Source organism: Miscanthus floridulus, chromosome 1 (genome assembly GCF_019320115.1).
Source record: "Miscanthus floridulus cultivar M001 chromosome 1, ASM1932011v1, whole genome shotgun sequence".
NCBI classification, from domain to species: Eukaryota; Viridiplantae; Streptophyta; class Magnoliopsida; order Poales; family Poaceae; genus Miscanthus; species Miscanthus floridulus.
The window spans coordinates 177,544,971-177,553,204 of record NC_089580.1 but is presented as its reverse complement, the minus strand read 5'-3'; positions in this window follow the sequence as shown (position 1 = coordinate 177,553,204).

Genomic DNA, 8,234 nt, shown 5'->3' with positions numbered 1-8,234 from the left:
CGCCACCACGAGCGGTGCTTGACCGACCAACGAGGCTGTGACGCCGGCTCCGCTCTCGCCCAAAACAGGAGCGACCTTAGGCGACGACCCCCGCCTTGCCTAAAGGGCAATGCTCTTCTTGGGCACTAGCACTAAAGAAGTGCCCCATCTAACCCACCTCCTAACGCTACAGAAGAAACAAAAGGCGTGGGTCATGATGAAAATAGAGAAAACAGAGAAGCTGGTGACTTACGCTAGCGTTGTTGGGCGGTGGAGATATTTGGGGGGAGAACCCCTAGGCCCCTGCTCTGCCTCATTGGGGTGGGACCATTTCAAACCCTCCCCCTGCTCCTGGGTAGAGGGACCCACATCCCTTGCATTCGAGGTCACGGCAGCAGAGCTGCCCTCCTCCACCGACACCTCGGGCGCGGCGATAGATCCACCCACGCCTGATAGCTCTTGAGGCACAGCAATGGTGGCACCCCCTGCGCTGGCACCTCGGGCACGATGGCAAACCCGCCTACTCCTACTGTCTCCTAGGGTAGGCCGATGGTTCGGTCCATCTTCACCGACCCCGCGGATGTGCTTTCCCTCGCATGGAACGGGAAAGGCCCCTACACAGATGAGTGGATACCTATCAGCGTATCCTCGCTCGCTGGGTCATCCCACTCAATGTTGACAACTACCTCGTCATCCTCGTCGTTGTCGTCATCATTGTCATCATCACTGTTTGTCTCCTCTCCTCGCTCCCATGCCCGCAACTTCTGTTGTATCTTCCTCCTCTCGTCCTCCTTGGCCTTCTTCTGCCACTCAGCCACGGTGCGATTCGCCGCCACCACAAGTGGGTCCTTCGGCAGTGTGGCCGAGCGATCAATAAAGATGAGTCTCTTTGGTTGGTCCTACTATCTCAGTATTAGCATCAAGGGATTGGGAGTTCAATTAAAAAGGAGGTACAGGGAGAGAGAACTTACGAAGTCAATGTACCCTGGTTCTAGCCACATTGGAGGATGCCCTGGCACTAGATACACAAAATCAAGAATGGCACCGACGTCATCCCGTGAAGGCTCCATCGCCTCCTTGATGTGCTGTGCCACTTCAGAGAGGGAGAGCGCTCCCTCATCGAGCGTCGTCCCATCGAGTGACATGCTGGGTGCCATCATGTGCAGGGGAAGCGCGCGCCTCATCAGCGGTGTCACTCTTCGTGTATGGTAGGCATCGATGATCCCTGACCCCTTCACGCCCCTCTCCTTCAGAATTCGGATGGCGGCGAGATGGTCCTGGATTTTCTTCTTATCTTTATCCGAGACCCCCCACTTCCTTCACGATTCTAGGACCTCTTCGATGAGGTGGCCAGTGAACACTGGCAAGGGGGTAGCTGTGTCATCCTTGACATAGAACCAATGCGAATGCCACCCCTTGTTGGAGGTCGATAGACGCATCGACGGGTATTCGTTTACCCAGTTGTTGTAGAGCTAAATGCCAGCGCATCCCATCGGCACGCTCAGCTTGTGCTTCTTCTCCTGCTTCTTCAGGAGGGTGACGGCGAAGAAGTGCCACCATAGGTCAAAATGGGGACTAATCCCTAGGAACCCCTCACAAAGGGCGATGAATGCCACAATGTGTTGGATCCCGTTGGGAGTAAGGTGCTGTAGCTCCACATTGTAGTAATGCAGCAACCCCCAAAGGAACTTGTGGGTGGGGTGGCGAATCCCTGCTCATGGAAGTGAGCGAAGGACACGATGTAGCCTTCGGGCGGCGACGATGCATCCTCATTGCCGGGCAGCCGCAACTCCTCCATGGCGGTCCACGCGCAAAGAAGGCTGCGGTGAACGAGGCCCTCTAGGCGCTAGAGGGCGACATCAGATCTACACCATGGCTCCATTGAATGATTGGGGAGGGTGGATACAAACTTGACAGCGATAGAGATGCGAATATGGAAGAACTTGATAGCGACTGAGATGCGGATATGGAAGTCTTAGGCGATTGGTGGCGGAGGTTGTAGATGCAAAGGCAAGGAGGCAATGTAAGAAACCCTAGGAGTGAACCCGTTTGGCTTTATAGGGGCGACGAATGCGAGGAAGGCAACCGTTCAGCTGGATCTTCGTGCCTATCATGATTCGTCACCACATCACCACGTGGGATATGCGCCCGCAATCCCTACCCTTTCCCTCCAAAGATGTGTCGAACATTTCGCCTCCCTGAGCGGACCAGGACTCTTTACTAGCAGAAAAGATATAGGTCAAAAAAGTATTCCTCCGGCCCACCTAGGCCTAGGAGTTCGAGGGCTAGCCCATCAACGATTTCAGCAACCGTCCCAAGGCAGCCTTATGATGAAGGATAGGCCCGCGAGTGGCCAAAACACAGGCACATGAGTTCCACAAGTATCTCGACCCACGATTGAGTCTCAGCCAGGCTGACTCTTGCTAGATCCCTGCGAACATGATACCGAGACTACAATCAAACTATCCAGTTATCAAAGCACCAAATCTCATAGTCATACCCGCAAAGGGTCCGAATTACCCCCCAGGCGATTCTATCCAAATCACCTAGGGGCTCGGGGGCTACACCTTATGGGTGCACTCGCGTGCACCCTCTAGCGAAACAAAATACCCATCGGGCAATTCTATCAGAATCACTCGGGGGCTCGGGGGCAACACCCGTCGGGTGCGCTCGGGCGCACCCTCTGGCAAGTCAAAACACCCCCCGAGAGATTCTATCCAAATCACCCGGGGGCTCAAGGGCTACTGTCGGGGACCGAATACCAGGGTACCCAAAGAGGAGGAGCTAATAACCATCAAATGTTGATGCTTCTGAATAGACAAGAACACAACTACAATTCTTGCCTAGATGACCGAAGGTTGGCTCCACCTCGCCAGACCCCTAAGAGCTGGCTTTGCCTTGCTCGACCCTCGAGGGCTAGACTCTCCCTCACCAATTGACCGATGGTGGGCTCCACCTCGCCCGACCCCTGAGGGCTGGCTCCACCTCGCCCGACCCCCGAGGGATGGACTCTGCCTCACCTGATGTCTAGGGCAGACTCCGCCTCGCCCGACGTTCGAGGGCTGGCTCTGCCTCGCCTGACCCCTGAGGGCTAGACTCCGCTTTGCCTAACGTCGGGGGCAGGCTCCGCCTCACCCAACGTCTAGGGACAGGCTTCGCCTCGCCCGACATCCAGGGGCAGGCTTCGCCTTGCCCGACATCCAGGGGCATGCTCCGCCTCACCCAATGTCTAGGGACATGCTCTGCCTCGCCTGACATCTGAGGGTAGGCTCTGCCTCACCCGATGTCTGAGGGTAGGCTCCACCTCACCCGATGTCTAGGGGCAGGTTTCGCCTCGCCCGACGTCTGTGTGCTGCTCCTTCATAACTACGTGTGTAGATAGATCAGGGCACTCAAGTCAACTGCAATACCAAGGACCATGCCCTGCACACCTATAGGAGAGTACCATCAGGATATGATCAGATGGGCGCTTTAAGCCCTTCTAGGCATGTCAGAGCCCAAATAGTGTTGTGGGCGCCGACATTTGTCCTACAATGTTATGGGCACCAGCATTTGCCCTCGGACACGAATCATGATGGAAACATATGACAACCATTATGATCCAAGATGAAACTCATGCCATCTACAGTAACAACTAATAAGCATGGGGGCCTCTACGCCACCTGCTCCATGTAGGGTCACGGCTCGTCACCCTGGCGTGCCGCGTCGCCCGCTAGAGTGGGATGAGATGTGACCACTTGCTGAACAAAGATAGAGCACGACCCTATCAGGATCACCAAACGTGCTATCCTTGGCACTGTCTGCCGTGTCAGTAGGGCAGGCTCAAAGGAAAAGGAAAACCCAACACCTTTGAAGGACCTTCTTTGCCTCTAGTTTTTCTTCTTTCTCCCGTCTATAATCCCTACTCCCTCTTGATCTATAAAAGAGAGGGCAGGGCACCCCACTAAGGGGATGGATTAATTCCACACACCACGTATCACATAACACACAGTTGAGCAGCAACCGAGCTCTCAGCACCCGTTCAACCTTTCCATCAGAGACTTGGGACCTATCCCTCTCTCGACCATTTGTACCCCCTACTACGAACCTTTCAGTGCTAATAACACGAGCAGCAGTAAACTAGACGTAGGCACATTCTGCCTAAACCAGTATAAACCTTATGTCTTTTAGCACACTAGCCAGGCCCAACGCGCAACAAATACAAATTTACTAGTTGGTGTTTACTCGAAACACAGACAGTGAGTCTGCCGAGCGTAGTACTGGCACCCTTCGTAGGTGCATATGATCTGCTCAGCGTCGGCTACCATGGTAGGCCAGTAGAAGCACTGTTGAAACGCGTTTCTGACCAGGGTTCTAGGCACGGCATGGTGACCATAGACCCCACCGTGGATATCACTCAGGAAACGCTTCCCCCATTGGATAGGGAAGCAGCATTGTAGGATTGCTGTGTGACTTCACTTGTAGAGTTCGCTCTCCACAAGAACAAAGGACTTGGCGCAACCTGCGAGCCATCGAGTCTCTGTCTTGTCCGTCGGTAGTGTATCACGGAGGAGGTAGTTGAGGTAGGGCGTCTTCTAGTCGACCAGAGGGTCAGGCTCTATCGCTAGGTCATCTTCAAGCTCCATGACTTCAGGACCGGTTGGAGCCAATGGTTGGTCAGCCCCTGAACCTAGAATGGGTGGACCATCATCGGCTTGTTCTTACCCCTCGTAGCGAATTGAGGGCTTGGGTTGGTTGCTAGCGAAGACACCCATTGGCACTGGCTCCCAACCGGATGCTACCTTTGCTAGTGCGTCGGCCGCCTTATTGAGGTGCCTCGAGATGTGGTTGAGCTCAAGGCCATCGAACTTGTCCTCTAGCTGGTAGACTTCTCAATAGTATGCAACCATCTTGGCATCGTGGTAGCTTGATTCCTTCATGACTTGGTCGATGACTAGCTGGGAGTCACCTCAAACATCAAGGCGTCGGATGCCCAACTCGATGGCGATGCGTAGGTCATTGATGAGCGCCTCATATTTGGCCACATTGTTGGAGGAGGGGAAATGGAGGCGAACCATGTACCTCATGCGTACCCTAAGGGGAGACACAAAGACTAGCCCCGCACTAGCGCCCTTTTTCATCAGCGATCCATCGAAGTACATCATCTAGTACTCTTGGTCGACGATCGCTGGTGGCATTTGGACCTCAGTCCACTCTGCCACAAAATCAGCCAATACTTAGGATTTGATGGCCATTCGGGAGCCATATGCAATGCCCTAACCCATCAACTCGAGTGCCCACTTCATGATTCTTCCCATGGCACCTTGGTTTTGGACAACCTCGCTAAGGGGGAAGGACATCATGACTATCACTGGATGTGACTCAAAGTAGTGGCGTAGCTTCCTCTTGGTGATGAGGACGGCATATAGGAGCTTCTAGATTTGGGGATAGTGGGTCTTAGAGTCAGATAGGACCTCGCTAATGAAGTACACATGGCATTATACTTTGATGGCATGCCCCTCTTCCTCTCGCTCCACAACTAGGATGGCACTGACCACCTGCATGGTGGCCGCAATGTAGAGCAAAAGGAGTTCTCCATCGGTAGGAGGAACTAGGATTAGAATCTTCATCAAAAGCTACTTGATCGTGTCAAGTGCCTACTAGGCCTCAGACGTCCATTCAAAGTGGTCGGCCTTCTTCAAGAGTCGATAAAGGGGGAGACCTCATTCGCTGAGGCACGAGATGAAGCAGCTGAGCGTAGTGAGGCACCTTGTAACTCGCTATACTCCCTTCACATTCTAAATTAGGCCCATCCTCATGATGGCTAATATCTTTTTAGGGTTGGCTTTGATGCCACGCTCAGAGATGATGAAACCAAGCAGCATACCCCTCGGGACCCCAAAAACACACTTCTCGGGATTGAGTTTGATGCCATTTGCTCGGAGTTTTGTGAAGGTCTTCTCAAAATCAGCTACGAGGTGGTCAGCCCATTTGGACTTGACCACAATGTCATCAACGTAGGCCTCAACGGTCCACACAATGAGGTCTCCGAAATACATGAGCATACAACGCTGGTATGTAGCCCCAGCGTTCTTCAGACCGAACGGCATTGTGATGTAGCAGAACAATCCGAAGGGGGTGATGAAAGATGTCATGAGCTGGTCAGAGTCTTTCATCATGATTTGATGGTACCCGGAGTATGCGTTAAGGAAGTAGAGGGTTTCACACCCTGAGGTAGAGTTGACTGTTTGGTCTAAGCACGGCAAAGGAAATAGATCCTTTGGGCATGCCTTGTTGAGACCCATGTTGTAACACCCTCGGTGTTTGGCTTCTACTAATTTCATTTCATCTCATAAACATGTGCATCATTTATCTCATCATGTCATTTTCCCTGAAACATACATATGAAACATTCGCATATTCTGTTTGTTTCGTACTAGATTGTTTGTGAATGGTAGTAGTGCAACATAACAATGAAACATGAATTTCCCATGTCTTGAAGCATGGCAACAGGGTAGTAATGTGACAAGTATAGGATAACAACAAGGTCACGCAACATGTGAAACACTGTATCGAAACATATGTATGGATTGCTTGTTTTACTTTCTTTATCACATGTGATCAGTAGAAGTGGTATAACAACTTTGTAAAATGATTGATCATGGTCTAATACACCTTAACTATACTTAGTTTACTTGTTGGAACATTGTTCATGTAGATCAAAATGACCAAAATGCCCTCAAGTGCAATTTTGACTTGAATTGACCCTTGGAGTCTCACTGTTTGACTGTTTAAAAAGTGTAACTTAGAGTCTATGCATGCTTGAGCAACCTAAAGCAAAGTTGTAGCTCATTTAGTAAGGAACAAAAGTTGTTTTATGGTCAACTCATGAAAATGTCTAGAACATGGTCAAACATGGCCCACAAGTCAGAATTTCATGCTAATCAACACTGAAAAATCTTGCTAAGTCATTGATGTCATTTCAGTGTGATCGAGCCATCTTTGGCTTGTTGTAACTTCTGATCCATGGCGAATTAGGTGATGGTTCTTGAAAGTAAATTGCAGATGGATGTTTGGTCTACATTTTTCATAAACACTGTTTTTGCAAACAAGCAACGGATTAGCCAGTTTACCGCGAGGAAGTCACGCTGTCAGGCTGCTCACCCCGACTGAATGGAAGCTACAGTGGTCGCGTTTTTCAGAAAATGCCGGACGCGTGTGCGCCGCGCGTCGATGGCCAGCTGACCGTGCTGGCCACGCGCCGTGCGCCTCCTGGCGTCGCAGACGCGCCTTGAAGCCACCCCGCGCCTGCCGACGCCCTCGCCAGTCCTTTTTCATTTCTCCGCTCGCCACTGCAAGCGCAGCCGCAAGCAGTCACTCCGCCATAGCTCCACCGTCGCAGAGCTTGCTCACCGCTGCAACTACCCGCACTATGCCTTCACCGTAGCTCCGTCGTGTTCGTCTGGACCTTCCCCACCTTCTAGCTGAGCCAATCGTGCTGTAGGTGAGGACCTTGGCCAGTTTTCCGACGCCGTAGTCATGGCCTACCTCGCCGGAGTTGCGGGTCATCGTGGCCGGCGTAGCTCCGCACCGCTCCTGCTTCCCTAGCCTTCGTTTCATCTTCTCTAGCTGTCGTATTTGCTCTAGTTATGACGTTACCGACGAAGCCATTCTGGCCGAGCCGGAACACGGCCGTGCACCACCGCGCCATGGTCGCCGCCGGTGACATCACATGGCTACACTCGCGCACTTCACCACAGCCATTAGCAGTAGCATAGACAGGTCCGCCTTGGTCTCTGGAAGCTGATGCGCGCTCTGCCTGGGTACCTAGCGCCGGGGTTCACCGGAGCGCCGCCGTGCGCCATAGCCGAGCCACCGTGTGCCATGGCCGGCGTACCTAGGGACTGGTAGAGAGAGTGATTGGGGCACCAATCAACGCGGGAGGTCATGATGGTCACGAAGGTACTCTCCTCGTCGCCGGAGAAGTCGCCGTCGGCGAGCTACGCCACCGGCCGTCGCTCCTACCCTGTTTGTCTCGCTGACACGCGGGTCCTCCCTGTCAGCGTCGCTGCTGAGCGGGAGTCCAGCTCGGGCCACGCCGTCGGCTCTGGGCCGTGCCTGTGCGCTCGTGGGCCGCCGTTTCTTGGGCCAGCCCACTAGTAGCGGTTAGGTTTCATTTTATTTTGTTTTGTTTAACTGTTTTTCACAGTTTTGGTGCACCATTTCAAAAATAGGTAACTCAAGTTTTATAGATCCAAATGATGTGGTTCTAATTT